Source organism: Schistocerca nitens, chromosome 1 (assembly GCF_023898315.1).
Source record: "Schistocerca nitens isolate TAMUIC-IGC-003100 chromosome 1, iqSchNite1.1, whole genome shotgun sequence".
NCBI classification, from domain to species: Eukaryota; Metazoa; Arthropoda; class Insecta; order Orthoptera; family Acrididae; genus Schistocerca; species Schistocerca nitens.
Window position 1 is genome coordinate 731,320,557 of NC_064614.1, and position 27,404 is coordinate 731,347,960.

At 46.6% G+C, this 27,404-nt stretch overlaps 1 non-coding gene across 1 annotated transcript; it reads left to right on the top strand.

Annotated features, from left to right (window-relative positions):
- Nucleotides 1–6,652: 6,652 nt before the first annotated feature.
- On the top strand, nt 6,653–6,727 carry Trnas-gga (transfer RNA serine (anticodon GGA)). The gene has a single exon. It is a non-coding gene; the product is annotated as a tRNA-Ser (tRNA).
- Nucleotides 6,728–27,404: the final 20,677 nt, after the last annotated feature.

Here is a 27,404-nt window from a genome sequence, read left to right on the forward strand (position 1 = left end):
TCTGGTTTCTGTACAAGTTGTAAACAGCCTTTCGCTTCCTATATTTTACCCCTGCTACCTCCAGAATTTCAAAGAGAGTATTCCAGTCAACATTGTCAAAAGCTTCCTCTAATTGTAGAAATGCTATAAACGTAGGTTAAAATTTCCATAACCCATCCTCTAAATCAAATCATAGGGCCAGTACCGCCTCCTGTCTTCCTAGATTTTTCCAAAATCCGGACTGATCTTCCCCGATGTCGGCTTCTACCAGTTTTTCAATTTTTCTATAAAGTATTTGTGTTAATATTTTGCAACCACAACTTATTAAACTGAAGGTTCGGCAGATTTCACACACGTGGGCATATACTTCCATTACAATTTGAGTTATGACTTTTTTCTGAGAGCTTGAGGGTATTTTAGCCTTAGAGGCCAGCTATGTGGATAATCTACTGATTGCGGAGCCGACGTGGAGGCAACACAACATCAAGTTAGGGAAATCCTCCGTACCTTCAGAGAGTGTGGTTTCACTGTATATATTACCAGACCTTGTATCGGGACGTCCAAAGTCAAATTCCTATGCCATATCATTACAGTAGAGTGAATCTCTCTGAATCCAGAAAAAATAGAAGCAATAGCGAAATTTTGTCTCCCCACTCCGTGGTTTTCTTGGACTTCTCAATTTCTACAAGAGATTTATACACATAAAACAGTTGGCTGCACCACGGCTTTTCCAGCTCACTGGAAAGAAGTCTATTTGCGTATCGGACGACACGGCTGAAGATGAGTTTCAAGCACTCAAAAATTCGCTCGTTGATGCGCCAATCCTGTCTCACTCCAGTCCAGAAGAAGAATTTTATGTGGTCACGGACAGTTCCTATCCTGGTCTGGGGGTTACGACCTTCCAGCAAAAGGTGGTAATATGATATACAAAACCGTAGCTTTCGGAAGCCATGTCATCAACAAATGTAAAAAAAAAATTACTCAGTCACTGAGCTGGAAATTCTGGCGGTCGTCTGGGACTTCGAGAAATTCAGATTCTTCTTGTATGGTCGATAAACGACAGTATACACCAACCACAAAGCGTTAGAGTTCCTTCTCACAGCAAAACTCTGCAATAAAAGGCTGATAAGATGGTTCTCGCATTACTAGAATTTCATTTTACAATTACTAACATATCTGGGGAAGAGAACATGATTGCTGATGCGTCGTCAAGATCACCTATAGGACTGGAGAGAAATAGTGTGAATCCATTGCAGGAGGAGCACTTCAGTCTATACTATACAAAAATATAACATTTGAGAACTACGTGACTGCGAGCTTGAAAGACATCGGGAGAGAACAGGAGAAAGACACAGCTTTGTCAATATTGAGGGGGAGAGACAAGGACGGCTCATAGACAAAGATTAGGCAGTTTTATTTGTTATGTAAAGGGGTGGCTTTCTACCCTGGCGAAGGGGGAGATTCATTGTGGCCCATCTGCATCCCTGATGGACTCGTAAATAAAGTGATATGGCACACACACTTGAGTTACGCTCATTTCGGTAGCAGAAAGTGTTATTTAAAGCTAGGCAAACTGTGCTATTTTAAAGATATGAAAAGGAGGATAAGGAGAGTACTGGCGGTGTGTAAGGCATGTCAGAGATCCAAACACACAATAGTTACAATGCAGGCGCCACAGTACTCTGCCATTCCGACGAAATTAAAGCACATCGCCGCTGCAAATCTCACAGGACCTCTCCCACGTACAAGTACGGTGTACTGCTGCATAGTAGTTGTCGTGGAGCTAACGCCTAAATACGTCACACTGACGCCACTGAAGGAGGCTACCGCATATACGGTGACCCAAGCTTTTTGCAAAGATTTCCTGTCACAAGTAGAACATGCGAATGGAATCATCTCCGACAATCGACCCTAGCTTAGCTCAAACAAACTGAAGGCCATGTTGAGACGGCATAGGATAAGCTCAATCTATGCATCCATAAGCATCCCCAATCGTCGCCGGCAGAGAAAATAATGGAGCCTCAGGAATCTCTGCCGCATTTACTGCGCTTAAAGGCACGCCACCTGAAATATCTTCTCATGTGATTTCCAGGACGTAATGAATGACTGCCACACGTAGTCATAAGAATGGCACCAAGACCGTGCTAAGAAATAGGCAATCCAATGACATGATTCGCGAGGTAACTGACTTTCCGCCGTGAACCCGGAAACAACAAAGATATATTAAGACGTCTGCGGGTGGCAGGTACGAAGAGAAGGGATGCATGAGACAGGAAAGCTTGAAAACGAGAGTTCCAGATTGGACAAAAAGTCCTCGTCAGAAGCCTCTGAATATCGATTAAGCAAAAGCATCTGTGCCACAAATTTTATCCAGTCTATACCATACCTGTTCGAGTTCGTAGAATAGCCCATCAAAACACGGTGGAACTCGAAACATTGAAATCCATGAAGTCCTTAGGGATTCAACACATCAATCATAATAAGACATGGTGTTATTATATCATTGCAGCAGCTGTTAATTGATTATACCTGTATTTTTGAGAGTTATTAGTCAGTTTTAGAGGGAAAGGTGAATTCGTGCCAAAGTCTGATCTAAGCTGACAGTACAGAGAAGAGTGTACAGATGGCAGTGAGCAGTATTCGACCCAGATTCTGTGCCATCACCATCCAATAAATTTGCATCAGCAGAAGTAACAAAGTCCAGAGTAGCGCAAAGTAGAAGGGTTAGAGGTAGCTAAACTGGGTCGTGGGTAGAAAAACTAAATAAGTGTTGCATGCTGTCAGAGTGCTTGAAGTATGAATGTGCAGGCTGTGCTGGCGTAGCCCATTATGGTGCAAGACGAGTGTTGGGAAACGAACATGACACTGACATACACAACAGCAATGGCTTCATGACTAGAATATCTTTAGGTGTCTTTTTAGATAAGAGATTAATTTCTTGTTGTATCTTTCTTTATTTTACTGAAAGACAGCAGCAACGCCCTTTTTTCTCTCCATCAGTAGTATTATAAAGTTTGATGACTGTCAGTTCATATATTTGGTAAGAGTTTCTATGTATGTGTCTTTGTCAACATTTATTGTAAAAACACAGCACTAAAACATGTACTAAGGAGGGCTACAGAATTGCAAACAGCGACCGAGGAGAAGACCGTGGCTGGACATGTCTCAGCGCACTACAGGCGCCCATGTCACAATGCAGCAGGCAGGGCTCGTGTGTCGCAGCGAGACCTTGGGCATGGATACCATACGCAGCTCTGGGCAAGCAGCTGACTTGACGTCACCGCAGGGGTGCCTCACGTGCAGCCAGCAGATATTGGAGGCTCGCCCTTGATGTCTCGAGACCGCTTGCCTACATGGCCGCTTGGACAGGGATAATAAAATCTCTGAGGCAGAGAATGCTCAATGCACATAGATATTGTATTGAGGTTAGGGGAAAAAATCTTTTCTGACCTCGGCTTCGACGTGAAAGTGTTACATATTTAAAAGTCTGCATGACATTGTAACCATTCAATCATTGTATTTACAGCCAGAGGTGCATGTTAATTATCTGATGGTTTACAGAAACAATTCCAACACCCTGCAAATCACAAATCTTTCACATGTGTGCTGCAGTGAGTATGTCACCTCCTGGTTGAATGAGGGCAAGGCAGGGTGTGGTATTCTTTTTATTTTCTTTATTTTTTGATAATTGGTTAGAGTGTCATAATTTCTTCTCCTCTGTGTCACACTAATCTCTTTATTGAAGCGTGACACTCTCCTGCAGTAATTATTCGATGAAGGGGATGTAGCCACTCTTTCACATTAGCTACTCTGTAAGTCAGATTAACATTCATATTTTAAGTCATGATCTCTGTATTCCCGAATACTACAAGTATGTGTGGCTTATGACCTTCTTTGCATGGCAAAATTGTGATCAGAATGTTCTTATAACTGCATGTGTAGCCTGTAGAGAACTTGTACCTGAGGGGCCGTAGTGTAGACAGAGAGCAAGATGAATTGCGGGCCGGCCGGGGTGGCAGAGCGGTTCTAGGCGCTACAGTCTGGAACCGCGCGACCGCTGCGGTCGCAGGTTCGAATCCTGCCTCGGGAATTGATGTGTGTGATGTCCTTAGGTTAGTTAGGTTTAAGTAGTTCTAAGTTCTAGGGGACTGATGACCTCAGAAGTTCAGTCCCATAGTGCTCAGAACCAGTTGAACCAGTTGATGAATTGCGGACCACAAATATTGTATCCAGCAACCTGGCTGTGCTAGTGATTTGGGGAAGCAGTGCTCTGTGAATTGTACCTGCAGAGGGACCTCAGGCCATGGCACTCCATTGTTCCCACTTAGGGACAGGGCAGGAGGGCGCCGGCTTGCAAAACAGTTTACCTGGCTCAGTACTCCCGTGACGCCAGGAAGTTGCCAGGTTCTTTTAGAGAGCGGAAAAAAACATATACTTCACAGGCATAACTGTCTGTGAACCTTAACAGCCTTGTTTCAGAAATTGGGAATGGTCGCCCTGGAAAGATTACATCTCTTGATAAACGAGATGTGGCCATGATTCCCGTGAGAACGATGCCTCCCTAGTCCAAAATCATCTTTTTTCAGACAAAAGAGATTTTCAGTAGCTGATTGGCCCCCTCAGGATATGCAAAGCATAGCCTTGCTCCCTCAGCGTGGGAACCCTGGTACTGTGTCCGGATTGGCTACCAGGCCAACGCAGCTACGAGGGTCACTCCAAAAGAAATGCACACTACTTTTTTTAAAATACATCTTTTATTCCACATGTTTGAAAGTTTTACGTTGTGTAGATACGTCCTTTAGGAACAATATTTTCATTTCTCCACTAAATTTACATCCCTCTCAACTGCCTTACGCCATCTTGGAACCAGCACCTGTATACCCGCACGGTAAAATTCTGGACCAACCTGTTGGAGTCACTGAAACTTCCTGGCAGATTAAAACTGTGTGCCCGACCGAGACTCGAACTCGGGACCTTTGCCTTTCGCGGGCAAGTGCTCTACCAACTGAGCTACCGAAGCACGACTCACGCCCGGTACTCACAGCTTCACTTCTGCCAGTACCTCGTCTCCTACCTTCCAAACTTTACAGAAGCTCTCCTGCGAAACTTGCAGAACTAGCACTCCTGAAAGAAAGGATATTGCGGAGACATGGCTTAGCCACAGCCTGGGGGATGTTTCTCAGTTGGTAGAGCACTTGCCCGCGAAAGGCAAAGGTCCCGAGTTCGAGTCTCGGTCGGGCACACAGTTTTAATCTGCCAGGAAGTTTCATATCAGCGCACACTCCGCTGCAGAGTGAAAATCTCATTCTGGAAACATCCCCCAGGCTGTGGCTAAGCCATGTCTCCGCAATATCCTTTCTTTCAGGAGTGCTAGTTCTGCAAGTTTCGCAGGAGAGCTTCTGTAAAGTTTGGAAGGTAGGAGACGAGGTACTGGCAGTTGTGAAGCTGTGAGTACCGGGCGTGAGTCGTGCTTCGGTAGCTCAGTTGGTAGAGCACTTGCCCGCGAAAGGCAAAGGTCCCGAGTTCGAGTCTCGGTCGGGCACACAGTTTTAATCTGCCAGGAAGTTTCATATCAGCGCACACTCCGCTGCAGAGTGAAAATCTCATTCTGGAAACATCCCCCAGGCTGTGGCTAAGCCATGTCTCCGCAATATCCTTTCTTTCAAAAGTGCTAGTTCTGCAAGTTTCGCAGGAGAGCTTCTGTAAAGTTTGGAAGGTAGGAGACGAGGTACTGGCAGAAGTGAAGCTGTGAGTACCGGGCGTGAGTCGTGCTTCGGTAGCTCAGTTGGTAGAGCACTTGCCCGCGAAAGGCAAAGGTCCCGAGTTCGAGTCTCGGTCGGGCACACAGTTTTAATCTGCCAGGAAGTTTCATATCAGCGCACACTCCGCTGCAGAGTGAAAATCTCATTCTGGAAACATCCCCCAGGCTGTGGCTAAGCCATGTCTCCGCAATATCCTTTCTTTCAGGAGTGCTAGTTCTGCAAGTTTCGCAGGAGAGCTTCTGTAAAGTTTGGAAGGTAGGAGACGAGGTACTGGCAGAAGTGAAGCTGTGAGTACCGGGCGTGAGTCGTGCTTCGGTAGCTCAGTTGGTAGAGCACTTGCCCGCGAAAGGCAAAGGTCCCGAGTTCGAGTCTCGGTCGGGCACACAGTTTTAATCTGCCAGGAAGTTTCATATCAGCGCACACTCCGCTGCAGAGTGAAAATCTCATTCTGGAAACATCCCCCCAGGCTGTGGCTAAGCCATGTCTCCGCAATATCCTTTCTTTCAGGAGTGCTAGTTCTGCAAGTTTCGCAGGAGAGCTTCTGTAAAGTTTGGAAGGTAGGAGACGAGGTACTGGCAGAAGTGAAGCTGTGAGTAGCGGGCGTGAGTCGTGCTTCGGTAGCTCAGTTGGTAGAGCACTTGCCCGCGAAAGGCAAAGGTCCCGAGTTCGAGTCTCGGTCGGGCACACAGTTTTAATCTGCCAGGAAGTTTCATATCAGCGCACACTCCGCTGCAGAGTGAAAATCTCATTCTGGAAACATCCCCCAGGCTGTGGCTAAGCCATGTCTCCGCAATATCCTTTCTTTCAGGAGTGCTAGTACTGCAAGTTTCGCAGGAGAGCTTCTGTAAAGTTTGGAAGGTAGGAGACGAGGTACTGGCAGTTGTGAAGCTGTGAGTACCGGGCGTGAGTCGTGCTTCGGTAGCTCAGTTGGTAGAGCACTTGCCCGGGAAAGGCAAAGGTCCCGAGTTCGAGTCTCGGTCGGGCACACAGTTTTAATCTGCCAGGAAGTTTCATATCAGCGCACACTCCGCTGCAGAGTGAAAATCTCATTCTGGAAACATCCCCCAGGCTGTGGCTAAGCCATGTCTCCGCAATATCCTTTCTTTCAGGAGTGCTAGTTCTGCAAGTTTCGCAGGAGAGCTTCTGTAAAGTTTGGAAGGTAGGAGACGAGGTACTGGCAGAAGTGAAGCTGTGAGTACCGGGCGTGAGTCGTGCTTCGGTAGCTCAGTTGGTAGAGCACTTGCCCGCGAAAGGCAAAGGTCCCGAGTTCGAGTCTCGGTCGGGCACACAGTTTTAATCTGCCAGGAAGTTTCATATCAGCGCACACTCCGCTGCAGAGTGAAAATCTCATTCTGGAAACATCCCCCAGGCTGTGGCTAAGCCATGTCTCCGCAATATCCTTTCTTTCAGGAGTGCTAGTTCTGCAAGTTTCGCAGGAGAGCTTCTGTAAAGTTTGGAAGGTAGGAGACGAGGTACTGGCAGAAGTGAAGCTGTGAGTACCGGGCGTGAGTCGTGCTTCGGTAGCTCAGTTGGTAGAGCACTTGCCCGCGAAAGGCAAAGGTCCCGAGTTCGAGTCTCGGTCGGGCACACAGTTTTAATCCGCCAGGAAGTTTCATATCAGCGCACACTCCGCTGCAGAGTGAAAATCTCATTCTGTTGGAGTCACTGTTTGGCAGCGTGCACAATGGAGTCATCATCTTCAAACCTTGTTCCACGAAGAGGGTCTTTCGGTTTCCTGAAGAGATGATAGTCACATGTAGCCAGGTCAGGACTTTAAGGTGGGTGTTTCAGTGTTGTCCATCCGAGTTTTGTGATCGCTTCTATGGTTTTTTGACTGGCATGTGGCCGTGCATTGTCGTGCAACAGCAAAACATCCTGCTTTTGCCGATGTGGTCGAACACGACTCAATCGAGCTTGAAGTTTCTTCAGTGTCGTCCCATATACATCAGAATTTATGGCATGATGTCGACAAGCAAGAGTCCTTCGGAATCGAAAAACACCGTAGCCATAACTTTTCCAGCAGAAGGTGTGAATTTTTTTTTTCCTTGGGTGGATTTGCATGATGCCACTCCATTGATTGCCTCTTCGTCTCTGGTGAAAAATGATGGAGCCATGTTTCATCACCTGTCACAATTCTTCCAAGAAATTCATCTCCACCATTCTCGTACTGTTCCAAAAGTTCGCTGAATACCGTTTTTCTTGTTTCTTTGTGAGCTACTCTCAACATCCTGGGAACCCACCTGGCACAAACATTTTTAACACCAACACTTTCAGTATTCTGCAAACACTTCCTTCCCCTATCCCAACGTAGCGTGACAATTCGTTCACTGTGATGCGTCTATCAGCAGTCACCAATTCGTTAACTCTCTGCACATTGTCTGGAGTGTGTGCAGTACGAGGCCTGCCGCTGCGAGGACAATCCTCAATAACGCTGTACCCTATTTCATCACGTAACCTGCTTGCCCACCGACTAACTGTACTGCGATCGACAGCAGTATCTCCATACACCTTTTTCAACCTCTTGTGGATGTTTCCCGCTGTCTCGTTTTCGCAGCACAGGAATTCCATGACAGCACGTTGCTTCTGACGAACGTCAAGTGTAGCAGCCATCTTGAATACATGCTGCGACGGCACCACTCACGGGAACAGGTTGAACTAAGTTTGAAAACAAGCGGAAAGAATGTATCTACACACTGTAAAACATTCACACATGTAGAATGAAAACTGTATTTTTACCAAAATAGTGTGCATTTCTTTTGGAGTGACCCTCGTATCAAGAGGGAGATTCAATGAGTGGAGGACACACCATCTGTACAATGTGGAGGCGGGTTTTTTCTGCTAATTCGGCTCTGGTACGAGGCTTGGTGGTAAGTGATTGCAATTCTTTCTTTTCGTCGTCTTCTGGTCCTCCTCTGGTGGAAAACTTCAGGTCTTTCCCTAGTGGGTGAGACTTGTGGTATGCATCTTTTGTTGGACTAAGAGCCAGTGGCAGTTTCCAAGTGTACCGACTGTGGTACTGCGTATCATCTCGGACATATCATGTGTCACGAGGGTGAACTATTTGTCCTGAGTCAGACACCTGACGTTTGACAATTCCAGCATGCGCCGTCGTGCCTGTGAGTCAACTTGCCGGCCGGAGTGGCCGTGCGGTTCTAGGCGCTGCAGTCTGGAGCCGAGTGACCGCTACGGTCGCAGGTTCGAATCCTGCCTCGGGCATGGATGTGTGTAATGTCCTTAGGTTAGTTAGGTTTAATTAGTTCTAAGTTCTAGGCGACTGTGACCTCAGAAGTTAAGTCGCATAGTGCACAGAGCCATTTGAACCTTTGTTTTTTTTTTTTTTTTTTTTTTTTTTTTTTTTTTTTTTTTTTTTTTTTTTGTAGCCTGGTAGGCCAGTCCAGCGAACGAATGCACCTCACTCACACTGAAATCTGCCGGGATTTCAGGCTCTGACAGGGAAGATTCCCGCGTTCTAATATTCTGAACACCAGTCCGCACAGTCTGCAAGTTTTCGTGGACGCGTCGGAACGTTACAGCCGCCCCTCCCACACAGCATGCCGTTTTCTGCTGCCACCTGAATCAAGGTGAAAGGTAAAGTATTGCTGCACCGGCGGAGCGTTGTTAATGATATTCGCAGCTCCCTGTTACCCGTGAACCATAGTTTGTGGTGTGCCTAGTCGTAGCTGATTCCATTTGAATAGAATTTGGCCTCACAGGGGATTCATGTAAATGGAGTTTGATTGCGTTGTAAAAGGTATTAATTCAAGGGAGAACTTGTATGGTTTCCACCTCAATGAATGCTTTGACAGTCAATCATCATTCCTTTCCTGATTTATCTTTGTCATTTTTGTTTTGTAAGATTTGCCTGTTCGATTGTAGTTATTTGTAAACTTAAATACGCCATTGTGCTCATTCGTACTCCCTCAGCCACTCACTGTTTTTGTTTTTTGTGGTGATACGTGGATACACCAGCAATTCAGAATGCAGTCGTACTAAATTATTTAATTTCATGATTAATTTGAGTCCTGAAAGTGACAGAAGACCAAGGCAAAAAGTATCATGAGTAAATTCACTAATTTCATATATAAAAATTAAGGATCTGGCTCACGATTTGGATATTGTTGAAAAGATAATTCTTTTCTATATGGAAAGATAATAACATGGAGTATCACTTGAACATATATGATAAAACGTAGCTCATCAGTTCATCAGTGAAAACTTGCTGCTCAGTCATGAAACGAGACGGTTTTACAAATAGAAGTTACCAACTATTAAATACGATCATAAAAGGCAGCACTATGAAAAAGGATAGACTGTTTCTCACCATATAGAGGAGACGTTGAGTCGGAGACAGCTATATAGCGTTGATGCCTCTGGATCACAGGGTCCCGGGTTCGGTTCCTAGTCAGATTGGGGTTTTCTCTGCCCGGGGCTGGGTGTTTGGGTTGTCCTCATCATTTCATTATCACCATCATGCGCGACATTGGCTAATTGGATTGTGAAAAACTTGGATTGTGTAAAAATTGGGACTTTGTACGGGCGCTGATGACCGCGCAGTTGAGCACCCCACAAATCCATCATCATCATCATCAGAGACAGCTATACATTTGAGCTTTCGGCAAAAAGGCCTTTTTCTAAAGTAGAAAATACACACACTTTCACGTAGCCACAGCTCTACACGCACATCATTAGCACCGTCTCTGGACAGTGGTGTGTGTGTGTGTGTGTGTGTGTGTGTGTGTGTGTGTGTGTGTGTGTGTTTTGCCTTAAAAGAAGAAGGCCTTTAGGTCGATAGCTAAAACGTACAGTAGTCTTTTAGTTGTGTTTGTCTGCAACTCAGCATCTCCTCTGTATGTTTAGTAGTGATCTAAGCTTTCTCATTCTATCTTAGATTTTCCATTGTTTAATAACAGACAGTCGTGTCCTCTACACACAACAATCATTCAGGCAAAAGCCAGTACATGAGGCTGAAGGTGAACGATAAGTCATGTGGCAAGGAAAAAATGCTTTCCTTCCAGTCTCTTTTTTCTGTGGCTGACTAGTTGGGAGAGGTATGTAGCGCACTGACAAAGAGGATAAGGGCAGCTTACAACCACATATTGCATTTGATAACAAAGGTATCATGTACCCGACTTAATACAAGAAAGTGCCTGCAGTGAACTATAACTGAGTTTAGAATAAAGTGGTAAGTGTTGTACCAAATATCAGTACCACAGCAAAAGGTGTCACAACTGGGAACGGAATTCTAAGTTTCTGTTGAACAGTGATAGCGGTTGCGTGGATCTGGCGGAACCAATGGTGCACACCAGCTGAGTCGCACCTCCAGCGGGGCCGGACTACGAGCACCCTCAACCGCCGTGATATGGGGTGGCCACTGGCAGCCATTCAATCCACGTGCACTTGGAGCCTAATCGCCACGGCGTCATTATTTATGCTCAGTACAGAGAGACTCATTCTTGTTGCTACTGTGTGAACTCGACTCTAATTCTCGCTGCATTGTTTGTAATGAATTTTCGTACACTCGAAGAAATACAAGTTCTTCTGTTTGTTTTGTTAACTTACTCGCTGATCATTTCTGAACTTGTCCAATGCCCCTACGATGATAATTACCACACCACTCTGCAACTCACCTCTCCTTACCCTTGTGTACAAAGTCGTACACAACAGAGAGGATAGTTTAAATGTGAATTTAGTCTAGGTACAGCACGCTGAAGGTAAATAGAAATAAAAATTCAAGTGCCTTTCATGTCATTATTCAGTTTTTAACATTCACCGTTGAATAAGCCAGTGTTCTATTTTAAAAAATAAAAAATACTACAGTTGCATTTACAGCACTCTTACACAAGTGCCGGCAGACATTTGATTGACTTATCCAAGTTGGGCTCTTCCTTTACGTGACATTTCGAGACAAGCAGACTATGGTGATGGCTCTGCAGCACATAAATCTGTGGCTGTTGTAACGTAGTACTGGGTTACATGGAACTTTCCGGTTACTACGGTTAACTCACTCACTTAAACGATGTTTTTGCGTCACCATTCTAGTGACTAGTGGATGTCACCCGTTACGATTTCCTTTCCTGCCCCAATCTCTTCATCTCAGAAAAGCACCTACACTAAACATACAAATTATTGTTTTTGTTTGTTTATTTGACGTTATATGGGGATTATCTTGTAGTGGCTAACCCAGTTACTCAGATACTTATTCTATATATTTAAAACTCAGGTTTCTCTTGAAATTTTCGCCATTTATCTTTCCTCCTACAACCATGGGAGTTCCTCTCTGACGCCTTAACACTTGTCCTCATTCTATCCTTCTTCTACGGTTGCACATATTTCTTTCCTCGCCGTTTCTGTCGACAAACTCCTCATTTCTTATCAGTGGACTTCATCTTCGTCATTCTTGTGCATCAACTCATCTAAAGCTCTTTCATTCTCTACTTTTCCATTGTTTCCAACAAGAAAACGAAAAGATCGGTAAAAAACTTTCTGAAGCTAAGATCCCATAAATATTTCTTTATTTTCAGTGTCGAGTTTCGAAGACTTCGTAATCTTCATATCACCAAAACCTTTGTTACAAAAGACCTGGAGATGAAAGCGAAGTCTGTCGAATGCGGTTGTTGAAAATAAAGAAAGATTTATATGATCTTGACTTTAGAAAGCTTTTTACCCAGTAAAACAGATCTCTTTCTCTTTTCTCAATAAGAAAAAATTCGATCTATAAGATCTTTAGTAAATTAATATCGATAGTGCTGACAATTCTGGACCCACTCGAATAGCCGAGCGCGTTAAGACTCCCGCTTCAGAGACGCAGGGAAACGCGCCGGCCCTGGATCGTATCACTACGGCGGAGGCTGAATTTGATTTTTAGGCAGTTTCTCACACCTGAAAAGGTGAACACTCGGTTGGTACCCAAGTACTATCCGTGATATGCAGTTCACAGAAATTTAGAAAAAAACATTCTCTCAGTTTCACATGCGACACTAGACTCAAGCAGATTCCGTCCAGGTGGAAAAGGTAGCGTCGGAAAGGGTATCCGACCATTCACAGTCACTATCAGTGCCAAATCCGGAGTAATATGCTGTCCTTGTGGAGCCACGGGATAAGACCAAGAAGAAGTATATTGACAATTTTCAGCAGACTTGTCCTAATGTACTGACTCGTTGGGTCGCACCGTCTCTGCACAGCTGAATCGCACTTATTCAGTCGCGAAGAATGCCGAGCCCTTGTCTTTGTCTGTCCGCAGCCTTATTATTTGATAAGTCTTCGCTAGAGAGCTACTTGATGACGGAATTACACTCCAAGACAGAAAAAGGACACGCCGCGAAGGAAATATCTGAATGGGACGGAAATCGGTCGATGGATGTACGTATACAGACAATCAAATGATTGGAGTTCAGAAAAATTGAATGGTTTATTCAAGAGAAAGATCTTTACAAACTGACAAGTAAATAACGAGCTGGTACAAATGGTTCAAATGGCTCTTATCACTATGGGACTTAACATCTGAGGTCATCAGTCCCATAGACTTAGAACTACTTAAACGTAACTAACCTAAGGACAACACACACATCCATTCCCGAGGCAGGATTCGAACCTGCGACCGTAGCAGCAGCGAAGCTACAGACTGAAGGGCCTAGAACCGCTCGGCCACAGCGGCCGAGGGCTGGTACACCTCTGGTCTTTATGCAAGCAGTTGTTCTCCTTGGCATTAATTGGTGAAGTATCCTGAGGGATATCGTGCCCAATTCTGTCCGACTGGCGCGTTATATCGTGGACATCAGGCGCTGGTTGGAGGGCCCAGCCCATAATGCTCCATACTTTCTCAGTTGGGGAGGGATCCGGTGACCTTGCTAGCCAAGGAAGTTTGGCAAGCACGAAGACAAGCAGTAGAAACTCTCGTAGTGTGCGGGCGGGAGTTGTCTTGCTGAAATGTGAGCCCTTACCATGAAGGGCAACAGAACGGAGCGTAGATTATCGTCGACGTACAGCTGTGCGATAAGGTAAGGATTGAGGAGGTTTTGGGCAGAATCGGAGAGGAAAGGAATATGTGATAAGGTGAAGGGATAGGATGATAGGACATCTGTTAAGATAAGAGGGAATGACTTCCATGGTACGAGAGGCAGCTGTAGAGGGCAAAAACTGTAGAGGAAGACAGAGATTGGAATGCATCCAGCAAACAATTGAGGACGTAGGTTGCAAGTGCTACTCTGAGATGAAGAAGTTAGCACAGGACAGGAATTCGTGGCGGGTCGCATCAAACCAATCAGAAGACTGATGAAAAAAAAAAAAAAAAAAAAAAAAAAAAAAAACAAATGCGTGCGGCGGATGACAACCAAAGGGGTAGTGCTTGAAATGAATGGCGTCCCGGATCATCACTCCTGGTTGTCAGGCCGTACGGCGGGCGACAGTCAGCTTGGTATCGAAGCAGGACTCATCACTGAAGGCTATTCTACTCCGGCCAGCGAGATTCCAGGCCCTAACATTCCTTTTTTCCATTTCCTATTCCCAATTGTTCTTACCTATGGCCTTCTAAAACAAAAGTTTGGTGTTCCTTAAACATGTACGCTCATGTCGGAGGATATTCCCACGAACGCGACAGTAGATTGTTGAATTGTTCTATATTAATGTGAAATAACTGGAAATGCAGAATTGCGAAGTCACTGTAACAAGCAAATATCTTCAATCGTACGTCGTGTAGCCTATGCCAATAGATGCTATGCAAACACGTCTGACTCGTTCCGTAGTTCCGTGTCAGGAAGCGGTTTCGGTGAAAGAACGACTGCGGGCGCTCTCGCCGCTGTGCAGTGTCCAGCAGCAGCAAATCGAGCCCCCACTAACGGCGCCGCAATATGCGGGCGGCGCGGGCCGCTCGGCGGCTGCTGGCGCTGCGGAATGGAGGCCATATCGCGGCGCAGCGCTTCGCTGGCTCCCCCTTCCAGCAGCGGTCATCAGAGGACCGCAAGAAGCCGTGCCAATCGGACGCGACCGCTGCCGCCGTATCGGTTTTGCATCCGGTTGGTCCGCTTCGACAAGTTCTGCTTCGTCCCTCTACCCTTCGCTTAGATTTCCTGAGTCATCAACTCTTGCTACGAATCGTCAGTATGTCTGATGCCGGCAGTTATAGTCAAAGTCTGCGCAATATCTATATCAGTTTGTTAAGTCATTGTCTGTCACATTCCTGCAAGGATTTAAAGTTGTGTTTCTACCATACTCTAACTTTCCACTATATCTTACAAACATTTTTCATTGTGGATGGTTTGTCTCTTTTATTGCCAAGTATCAGTACGTTTTCAATTATTCGAACTAAGTTATACATGGAGCTTGGATACTGATCTTCATCTTCTCTTTTCTTTTTGTACTTATAAAGGTATTCACTACTACGTTCTCTAGCACATTAGCAAACTGCCAAATGATTTCGTGCAGATATAAATTATTGACAAAAAACTATTAAAGTGGAGCAACAAATTTAATGTTAAAAGTATAATTTAATTTATTTCCAAAATCCGTTTCAGAGGTCTACCCCTACACCATCAGGTGGATTTATGACAATTAGTACGACACGAGATGCCTGTACGAATTTGGATAAACCTGTGGCAATCACTCGCGTGATCGCAGACAAATTTTCCTGTCTTGCTGCATCACATACGTCATCACAATAACAGTACGAAACGGAGCTTTTACCACTTCAAACAGTGCCACAGATTCCCCAGAGCTATAAACAAATATATGTCGTACGAACTCTCAGAAATGCACGTGATGATGGATGCTTAAAACCTCTGAAACGAATAGTCGAAATGAAACTGTGATTGTTAACAGCAGCCTCGCAGTTTCAATCGATGTCAATAATAGTCACGGAAAAGTGTAACCTAAAATATTGTATTCACTCAAAATTATTCGAACTGAATCACCGATCGAGATGACGCTTGACTTACATTCGGGAGGATGACTGTTCAAATCCGCAAGCATTATGCACTGAGCGAATGATCAGGTGATTAGGTGACTGGCTTAAAGCTTCTATTATACCCTTGAAGTGTTCAAATCCGCAAGCATTATGCACTGAGCGAATGATCAGGTGATTAGGTGACTGGCTTAAAGCTTCTATTATACCCTTGAAGTGTTCTCTGCTGGAAGGCCCATTTCCTCAGACGTCAACTGACTCTATTAACATCACTCGTCTCACAGTCGGGAAGATTGTTGATTACGAGGACTAATCGTATAAATGATTCTGACGGCGTAATCTAAGAGAATCTTTTGGCAGATGAATAATTATTTCCGTTATCGTCGTCCCTTGACATAACTTCACCATTACTGCCTCTTCATGGTTGTTGGCAAGAGTCATTCGTTACTCCTGGCATTTAGATAAGAATGAATTCTCTTGTGAGTGACCGGTACTCCGTTCTGCATGTTGACTTTTAGAGGGAAGGATAGAAATCGGAATTTAAAAATTTATTTTAGCCTCCTTCGGCCCGACAATACTACAATGATAAATTGATACATTACAGAGCCTCCACCAGCTTGAAAAGTCACCTGTTCACATGCAGGGTCCAAGGGCTCATGAGGTTGCCGCCATACCCACACATGTCCATCCACTCGATAAAATCTAAAATGAGACTCTTCCAACCAGGCAACATGTTTCCAGTCATTAACAGTCCAATGTCCATGTTGACGCATTCAGGAGAGGTGTAAGGCTTTGTGCCGTGCAGTCAACAAGCGTACAAGAGTGGGCCTTCGGCTCCGAAAGCGCATATCGATGACTTTTCGTTGAATGGGTCGCAGGCTGACACTTGTTGATGGCCCAGCAATGAAATCTGCAGCGACTGGCGGAAGAATTGCACTTCTGTCACGTTGAACGATTCTCTCCAGTCGTTCTTGTAGGATCTTTGTCCGGCAGCAGCGATGTCGGAGATTTGATGTTTTACCGGATTCCTGATATTCACGGCACGATAGTGAAATGGTCGTACAGGAAAATCCCCACTTCATCGCTATCTCGAAGAAGCTGTGTCCCTAACAACTGCACCAGACCCCTGTTGTCTTATATAGGCGTTGCCGATCGCAGCGGCGTATTCTGCCTGTTTACATATCGCTTATTTCAGTTCCCTTGCTGTACCAGTTTCTTTGGCGCTTCAGTGTAATTTTTCAGGTAGATTGAGTAGTACGTGTGGGTAGTTCTGCAAAATATATTGCGAATAGAATTAATAATAAAAAAAGTAATATTGAATATTTCTCAGGTATTCAGCCGTGTCGCGTCGTCCAAAAGGCGCGATATTTCGGCAAGCTGACTCCTTGCCTTCTTCAGGCGATGTCAAGAAGTCGCCGGGAAAACGTAAATCCACAAAAAAGTAAAACATTAAAATTTCATGCCCGTTATGACATTTTTACTGCACGAGCAGTGAAAATGTAGTAAGCGATAAGCTTTTTCTTTTCCTTTCATTATTTTGTGGAGAGTGACAGCGAGAAAAATTTCGTGCAGATTTGAAATTATGTATAAAGTTTTTTATTTGGAATCGGTCTCTCATTCTCAAATTATCTATGAATACAATACGGGTATCTGCGCAATGTCAGTTACTCCGCCTCAACACAAACACACAGTTCTAACTGAAATACCAGTCTTATTAACATAATATTATACCTATTAATGAGTAGCTTACGACTGAATTTTAAATTTTTAAATTCTGTCAATAAGTGTGCGAAATATTGAAAGTCAAATTTTTATTGCCTTCGAAGCAGTTAGATAGGTAACCTGCTAATGTTTTGGGTTGAAGGATGGCGGTTTATCAATATAGATAATGGGAAAGTAAGCATTGTAGACCAGGTCTCTTGACTGAGCCTTTGATCCATCTTTGTGTGGTTCAAATGGCTCTGAGCACTATGCGACTTAACTTCTGAGGTCATCAGTCGCCTAGAACTTAGAACTAATTAAACCTAACTAACCTAAGGACATCACACGCATCCATGCCCGAGGCAGGATTCGAACCTGCGACCGTAGCGGTCGCTCGGCTCCAGACTGTAGCGCCTAGAACCGCACGGCCACTAGGGCCGGCATCTTTGTATGACAGCAGGCTCGACTCAGATTTTCATTGTCACTGTTTCCTCTTACTACAAGCGTCGTTCAGTAAGTAATGAAACACATTTTTGTATCTAGGCCAATTTCGCTTGAAAAAATGCGCAATTCGTTCTGAACGTCGTGGAATATTCCCGATTCAGCCCCTATAGTTTCATGTGGTTTCGACAAGCGGCAGTGCTATACGTAGCTTTCAAAATGGCGTCTGTAACACAGTTGCATTCCATGTAGAAAGATGAAACTTCCTGGCAGATTAAAACTGTGCGCCGGACCTAGATTTGAACTCGGGGCCTTTGCCTTTCGCGGGCAAGTCCTCTACCAACTGAGATACGCAAGCACGACTCATGTCCCGTCCTCACAGCTTTAATTCCGCCAGAACCATTCGCAGGAGAGCTTCTGTGAAGTTTGGAAGGTAGGAAACGAGGTACTGGCGGAATTAAACTGTAAGGACGGGGCGTGAGTCGTGCTTAGGTAGCTCAGTTGGTAGAGCACTTGCCCGCGAAAGGCAAAGGTCCGGAGTTCGAGTCTCGGTCGGACACACAGTTTTGATCTGTCAGGAAGTTTCATACCAGCGCACACTCCGCTGTAGAGTGAAAATTACATCGAAGTAGAGAGATGTCACTGAGTTTCTTTTGGCGAAAAACCAGAGCATCTCAGATATTCATAGACGCTTGCAGAATGTCTATGGAGACCTGGCAGTGAGCAAAAGCACGTTGAGTCGTTGTGGGAGGCGTCTGTCATCATAGCAACAAGGTCGTCCAAACCTATCCGATCTTCCGCGTGCCGGTCGTCCGCACACAGCTGTGACTCCTGCTGTGTTGGAAAGTGACACAATAGTCAAATGATCTTCTCCATCTCCATGCCAACGCAAGACCTCACACAAGTCTGCGCACCCGACAGGAACTTACAAAACTTCACTGGACTGTTCTTCCTCATCTACCCTATAGCGCGGAACTCGCATCTTCCTACTTTCACCTGCTTCGCCCAATGAAGGATGGACCCTGCGGGAATTAGTACGTAGATGATGTGGACATTACTGGTGCAGGAAGTGATATAAATGCAGAGTGATATAAATGTTCAAATGTGTGTGAAATCTTATGGGACTTAACTACTAAGGTCATCAGTCCCTAAGCTTACACACTACTTAACCTAAATTATCCTAAGGACAAACACACACACCCATGTCCGAGGGAGGACTCGAACCTCCGCCGGGACCAGCCGCACAGTCCAGGACTGCAGCGCCCCAGACCGCTCGGCTAACCCTGCGCGACAGAGTGATATAATACGGCATACAGCCCTCCTGATAATGTGGCGTGAAGCCGTCGCATTGAATGAAAATTATGCTGAAAGATAGGGTTTTATAGCCAAAAGAGTGACCGATAATGTGGTGTACCGACATGCAGAATGAAAGCAAACCACTTTCAGAAATACACTCCTGGAAATGGAAAAAAGAACACATTGACACCGGTGTATCAGACCCACCATACTTGCTCCGGACACTGCGAGAGGGCTGTACAAGCAATGATCACACGCACGGCACAGCGGACACACCAGGAACCGCGGTGTTGGCCGTCGAATGGCGCTAGCTGCGCAGCATTTGTGCACCGCCGCCGTCAGTGTCCGCCAGTCTGCCATGGCATACGGAGCTCCATCGCAGTCTTTAACACTGGTAGCATGCCGCGACAGCGTGGACGTGAACCGTATGTGCAGTTGACGGACTTTGAGCGAGGGCGTATAGTGGGCATGCGGGAGGCCGGGTGGACGTACCGCCGAATTGCTCAACACGTGGGGCGTGAGGTCTCCACAGTACATCGATGTTGTCGCCAGTGGTCGGCGGAAGGTGCACGTGTCCGTCGACCTGGGACCGGACCGCAGCGACGCACGGATGCACGCCAAGACCGTAGGATCCTACGCAGTGCCGTAGGGGACCGCACCGCCACTTCCCAGCAAATTAGGGACACTGTTGCTCCTGGGGTATCGGCGAGGACCATTCGCAACCGTCTCCATGAAGCTGGGCTACGGTCCCGCACACCGTTAGGCCGTCTTCCGCTCACGCCCCAACATCGTGCAGCCCGCCTCCAGTGGTGTCGCGACAGGCGTGAATGGAGGGACGAATGGAGACGTGTCGTCTTCAGCGATGAGAGTCGCTTCTGCCTTGGTGCCAATGATGGTCGTATGCGTGTTTGGCGCCGTGCAGGTGAGCGCCACAATCAGGACTGCATACGACCGAGGCACACAGGGCCAACACCCGGCATCATGGTGTGGGGAGCGATCTCCTACACTGGCCGTACACCACTGGTGATCGTCGAGGGGACACTGAATAGTGCACGGTACATCCAAACCGTCATCGAACCCATCGTTCTACCATTCCTAGACCGGCAAGGGAACATGCTGTTCCAACAGGACAATGCACGTCCGCATGTATCCCGTGCCACCCAACGTGCTCTAGAAGGTGTAAGTCAACTACCCTGGCCAGCAAGATCTCCGGATCTGTCCCCCATTGAGCATGTTTGGGACTGGATGAAGCGTCGTCTCACGCGGTCTGCACGTCCAGCACGAACGCTGGTCCAACTGAGGCGCCAGGTGGAAATATCATGGCAAGCCGTTCCACAGGACTACATCCAGCATCTCTACGATCGTCTCCATGGGAGAATAGCAGCCTGCATTGCTGCGAAAGGTGGATATACACTGTACTAGTGCCGACATTGTGCATGCTCTGTTGCCTGTGTCTATGTGCCTGTGGTTCTGTCAGTGTGATCATGTGATGTATCTGACCCCAGGAATGTGTCAATAAAGTTTCCCCTTCCTGGGACAATGAATTCACGGTGTTCTTATTTCAATTTCCAGGAGTGTACATGTCTTGCATTGTTTATTGAACGCCCCTCATACTTCCGAACAAACGTGTGTGACATTCCACACCGTAATAGAACATCCAGAAAAAAATATGATGGTCGACAGTGGCCCACAACTGCACAGTGCAACTGAATTGTATGTTCTGACTGAAACGGATGGAGGTAATAGTGATGAAATCACTCAATATTTTCTGTCTACAGCAAGTGGTTTATTGAAATTAGTAGGAGGAATCTTTTAACCAAAATATCGGAACTAGTCATGTCACTAATGTGACACTGTATGCGCTGTGAAAAATTGAAGATATATGTTTCACTATTCTTATTATCAATTAGTACAACCTCGAATAAGGGCATGGTCCACTCTGACACGTAGTAAGTCATGAGCGATGTTACACTGCAATGTTGTAGTATTGTTCCGTTGTAAAGTTGAAGAATACCACTATGAGCATTTTCCCTTGTTAATAATATTAAAATCCCTGGGGTACAGTTCTTATCGTAGATAGTTGTGGACAAGCCGGTTGGGGGACACACGAAGCGAACATTCGTAGATAGCAAATGAGGGAGCTATAACATAATCTCTTAGTAACTGGTGAAAATACTATTAAGTGATTTGGTTGACAGTCGTCCAGAATTCATGAGGACACTCAAATCTTTGAAGAATTTCCTCACCAATGAAAAAAATGCTAACAATTACGGACTGCGGATTGTGTTAATATCGCAGTTGTAATTTAATGTTTAGTGCCCTTTTGAAGTAGATTATTTTACCAGCTACGCTGACTGTTTGCCTTAAAAATTATGTGGTTCTGCTGTTTGAGTCTTGGGCAGTCATCCCAGACTGAGCGGAGCGCAGCTTCGTTCTAGGAACACAGAACAGAGCGTGTATTTGCTCAAGTTATTAGTTCAGGCCTCGCTCGATAATCCGCAACGCCTGCCTCTGACAGCGTGTCATTGCGGAGTTCCGTCTGTGTGTTCTCGTTCCCTGTGCGTTATAATCGGAAGCGCAGGGAGAGGTTTAATTAAAATGCTCACTGGAACATTTCTTTTAATAATTAAAGCGTGATATTCTTCCGCAAACGTCCAAGTTTCCATCATGGTACGCTGGTACTTTTATTCATATCCAGGATATTTTGATGAGCGGTTTAAGCGAAAATTTCCCATGGCCGTTCACTCACAACAGTGCAAGGAGAACTCATTGGCACAGTGTTACAGGCAGATTTCATTAAAGGACTCCCTCACTGACGCTAAATAAATGTGTCGAGCTGAAGTATAATGTCCACAGGAAATTTAGTGTAGACGTAATCGTCCGCGGCCGTTGTCACTGTCAATAAAATTCTTCTGGGATGCTGACCGCAGCACAAAACTCTGAGGATGGACATTTGCAACAGTGGTGGATACGTCGGACAATTTTATATATTGACGATGCGGTCAATGGCTCAGAAGAATTTTATTGACAGTAAATTTAGTTCAATAACAATCTCGTTAATGTACTACAATCTAACAAAGCTCTTCGTCTAAGTTAAGTCTCAGGTGTGACAAAAATAAGTTAAGAAGAACCTTTATAATACTACACTCCTGGAAATGGAAAAAAGAACACATTGACACCGGTGTGTCAGACCCACCATACTTGCTCCGGACACTGCGAGAGGGCTGTACAAGCAATGATCACACGCACGGCACAGCGGACACACCAGGAACCGCGGTGTTGGCCGTCGAATGGCGCTAGCTGCGCAGCATTTGTGCACCGCCGCCGTCAGTGTCAGCCAGTTTGCCGTGGCATACGGAGCTCCATCGCAGTCTTTAACACTGGTAGCATGCCGCGACAGCGTGGACGTGAACCGTATGTGCAGTTGACGGACTTTGAGCGAGGGCGTATAGTGGGCATGCGGGAGGCCGGGTGGACGTACCGCCGAATTGCTCAACACGTGGGGCGTGAGGTCTCCACAGTACATCGATGTTGTCGCCAGTGGTCGGCGGAAGGTGCACGTGTCCGTCGACCTGGGACCGGACCGCAGCGACGCACGGATGCACGCCAAGACCGTAGGATCCTACGCAGTGCCGTAGGGGACCGCACCGCCACTTCCCAGCAAATTAGGGACACTGTTGCTCCTGGGGTATCGGCGAGGACCATTCGCAACCGTCTCCATGAAGCTGGGCTACGGTCCCGCACACCGTTAGGCCGTCTTCCGCTCACGCCCCAACATCGTGCAGCCCGCCTCCAGTGGTGTCGCGACAGGCGTGAATGGAGGGACGAATGGAGACGTGTCATCTTCAGCGATGAGAGTCGCTTCTGCCTTGGTGCCAATGATGGTCGTATGCGTGTTTGGCGCCGTGCAGGTGAGCGCCACAATCAGGACTGCGTACGACCGAGGCACACAGGGCCAACACCCAGCATCATGGTGTGGGGAGCGATCTCCTACACTGGCCGTACACCACTGGTGATCGTCGAGGGGACACTGAATAGTGCACGGTACATCCAAACCGTCATCGAACCCATCGTTCTACTATTCCTAGACCGGCAAGGGAACTTGCTGTTCCAACAGGACAATGCACGTCCGCATGTATCCCGTGCCACCCAACGTGCTCTAGAAGGTGTAAGTCAACTACCCTGGCCAGCAAGATCTCCGGATCTGTCCCCCATTGAGCATGTTTGGGACTGGATGAAGCGTCGTCTCACGCGGTCTGCACGTCCAGCACGAACGCTGGTCCAACTGAGGCGCCAGGTGGAAATATCATGGCAAGCCGTTCCACAGGACTCCATCCAGCATCTCTACGATCGTCTCCATGGGAGAATAGCAGCCTGCATTGCTGCGAAAGGTGGATATACACTGTCCTAGTGCCGACATTGTGCATGCTCTGTTGCCTGTGTCTATGTGCCTGTGGTTCTGTCAGTGTGATCATGTGATGTATCTGACCCCAAGAATGTGTCAATAAAATTTCCCCTTCCTGGGACAATGAATTCACGGTGTTCTTGCCGGCCAGGGTGGCCAAGCGGTTAAAGGCGCTACAGTCTGGAACCGCGCGACCGCTACGGTCGCAGGTTCGAATCCTGCCTCGGGCATGGATGTGTGTGATGTCCTTAGGTTTAAGTAGTTCTAAGTTCTAGGGGACTGATGACCTTAGAAGTTAAGTCCCATAGTGCTCAGAGCCATTTGAACCATTTGAACGGTGTTCTTATTTCAATTTCCAGGAGTGTAGTTACAATAAATCATTGCAGAGAAAAATAAAGCTACTCAGTTCATTAGTTTTTAGGACCATCGTCTGCCTGTTCATTGTTGCTCATTCAGAGGACTAAATCTGCATATATCACAGACCATACTGATTTACCAAGTCAGTACTTATGTAACATCTAGCGGTTCAGGCGCTCAGTCCGGAACCGCGCTACTGCTACGGTCGCAGGTTCGAATCCTGTCTCGGGCATGGATATGCGTGATGTCCTTAGGTTAGTTACGTTTAAGTAGTTCTAAGTTCTAGGGGACTGATGACCACAGATGTTAAGTCCCATAGTGCTCAGAGCCATTTGAACCATTTGAACTTATGTAACAAAGGCTGAAATGCCTGAGCTAGCAGGACAGAGCGGATTAGGTTGTGGAAAGGGGCCAAAATGAGTTCCTTTCAGTTGCACGCAGATACAAACTTTATTTATCAACATACAATATTACAACAAGGATGCAAAACTCTCGAAACTTTAATCAACCTCCTTTGATTAAATTAGATCGGCTTAAGGCCACCATTCAAAATCAAAAACACAAGGCTTAAGCAAAATTGAAATACAAGGTTCTTCTGGAGGTTCCACCCAAGAATATTTTCTAAATCTTCAATATAATCCGGCTGAAGGCCTTGGCAATTTAATTTTAATGGAACTTGGTTGGAGGTCACATATTAAGCAATAGGAGGAGTTTCAAACAAAAGGCAGAAGGCATTATCTTAAAACATTTCATGCAAATTGTGTTGAAGGCCCATTCAAAAACATAACAATATTATGCCTTAAAGGCAAAACAAGAAGAAAAAAATGGTTCAAATGGCTCTGAGCACTATGGGACTTGACATATGAGGTCATCAATACCCTAGAACTTAGAACTACTCAAACCTAACTAACCTAAGGACATCACACACATCCATGCCCGAGGCAGGATTCGAACCTGCGACCGTAGCAGTCTCGCGGCTCCGGACTGAAGCGCCTAGAACTGCTCGGCCACCGCGGCCGGTGAGACAAGAAGATTAACTTAAGAGAGATTAAAACTCGGCTGAAGACCACTCACTAAAAATAATTTAACGGCTGAAGCCCTAGAAGAAGAGTTTCAATTTTAAAGGGCAGAAGGCCGTATCTTAAAACATTTCATATAAAAATATAACAATCTCATGCCGTAAGGGCAAGACAAGAACATTAATTTAAGAGATATTGATACTCTACTGAAAGCCACACATCAACCAAATAATTAAAATCCAAACAGGGAAATTACTACATAACATACAAGGAACGGCCCTCAGAAGCTTCGAAGGGTCGGCCTGGAATTGTAACACTAACACCCATTTAGGTGAGGCAGGCAGCTTGTCCAAAGACTTCTTAATCTGGAGGCAACCCAACCGACAGACAACCGACCGACCAATCAACCAAATCAGTTCCGCTTCATGCAACCAGCAAAATGACCACAAGATTTCAATACACGATGCACAGAATATTGGCGCCCGCAACGACCTACAACACCTCAGCTGTCGAACTACACGCCCCGCTGGACAGCAACAACACGACGAGGAAAATACACTGCCTAAAATTACGTCAACGACCAGGGCAGGTAACCTGAACGTCAACGGCCAAAATGGTTCAAATGGCTCTGATTACTATGGGACTTAACATCTGTGGTCATCAGTCCCCTAGAACTTAGAACTACTTAAACCTAACTAACCTAAGGACATCACACACATCCTTGCCCGAGGCAGGATTCGAACCTGCGACCGTAGCAGTCGCGCGGTTCCGGACTGAGCGCCTAGAACCGCTAGACCATCGCGGCCGGCGTCAACGGCCACAAGGCAGAAGATACCACTGGTGAACTTCCATAACAGGGAATAAATTAAGTGAAGTTAAATTTCACAGGAAGACGGCTGGAATCTTAGCCAACTTAAATACACACACGTTGTTGCTCGCGGGAATATCCCAAAAGCGACAACCAGGATCGAACGAAGAAATTTTAACAGTTGAGGCACGATAATAAGTTAAGTGAGGACTCAACTTTCATGTCCAAGATCGGTGGGCGAAGAACTTCGTAATACTCGCAAGCAGCACCTCACTCTGCGTGCACGCCGCCAGCGGCTCTAGCCCGACTCCGCGCGACGGGGGCTTGCTTACTGCTCCTCGCAAACCGACCGACTGGACTGCTGGTCCGTCCGCGACTGCACTGCTGGAGCGTCTCCCACTCACTGACTACCCGACACACGACGACCCGGAAATACTATCGGTCGCTCCAGAGATGGTACGACAGTGCGCTTATCGATAAGAGCTGCTGATGCCACTCTTGGGCAAGTAAGGCAGCAAGTTAGGGTCGCCAGTAAATTGAATAAGAAAACAAGGCGGCACTTCCGTAATAGAAGATAACAAACAATTAATGGGATGAACACGAGCCGTCCACAGCTCAATGGCATTAGAATGGTAGGTTGAGTGTATATACACTCCTGGAAATGGAAAAAAGAACACATTGACACCGGTGTGTCAGACCCACCATACTTGCTCCGGACACTGCGAGAGGGCTGTACAAGCAATGATCACACGCACGGCACAGCGGACACACCAGGAACCGCGGTGTTGGCCGTCGAATGGCGCTAGCTGCGCAGCATTTGTGCACCGCCGCCGTCAGTGTCAGCCAGTTTTCCGTGGCATACGGAGCTCCATCGCAGTCTTTAACACTGGTAGCATGCCGCGACAGCGTGGACGTGAACCGTATGTGCAGTTGACGGACTTTGAGCGAGGGCGTATAGTGGGCATGCGGGAGGCCGGGTGGACGTACCGCCGAATTGCTCAACACGTGGGGCGTGAGGTCTCCACAGTACATCGATGTTGTCGCCAGTGGTCGGCGGAAGGTGCACGTGTCCGTCGACCTGGGACCGGACCGCAGCGACGCACGGATGCACGCCAAGACCGTAGGATCCTACGCAGTGCCGTAGGGGACCGCACCGCCACTTCCCAGCAAATTAGGGACACTGTTGCTCCTGGGGTATCGGCGAGGACCATTCGCAACCGTCTCCATGAAGCTGGGCTACGGTCCCGCACACCGTTAGGCCGTCTTCCGCTCACGCCCCAACATCGTGCAGCCCGCCTCCAGTGGTGTCGCGACAGGCGTGAATGGAGGGACGAATGGAGACGTGTCGTCTTCAGCGATGAGAGTCGCTTCTGCCTTGGTGCCAATGATGGTCGTATGCGTGTTTGGCGCCGTGCAGGTGAGCGCCACAATCAGGACTGCATACGACCGAGGCACACAGGGCCAACACCCGGCATCATGGTGTGGGGAGCGATCTCCTACACTGGCCGTACACCACTGGTGATCGTCGAGGGGACACTGAATAGTTCACGGTACATCCAAACCGTCATCGAACCCATCGTTCTACCATTCCTCGACCAGCAAGGGAACTTGCTGTTCCAACAGGACAATGCACGTCCGCATGTATCCCGTGCCACCCAACGTGCTCTAGAAGGTGTAAGTCAACTACCCTGGCCAGCAAGATCTCCGGATCTGTCCCCCATTGAGCATGTTTGGGACTGGA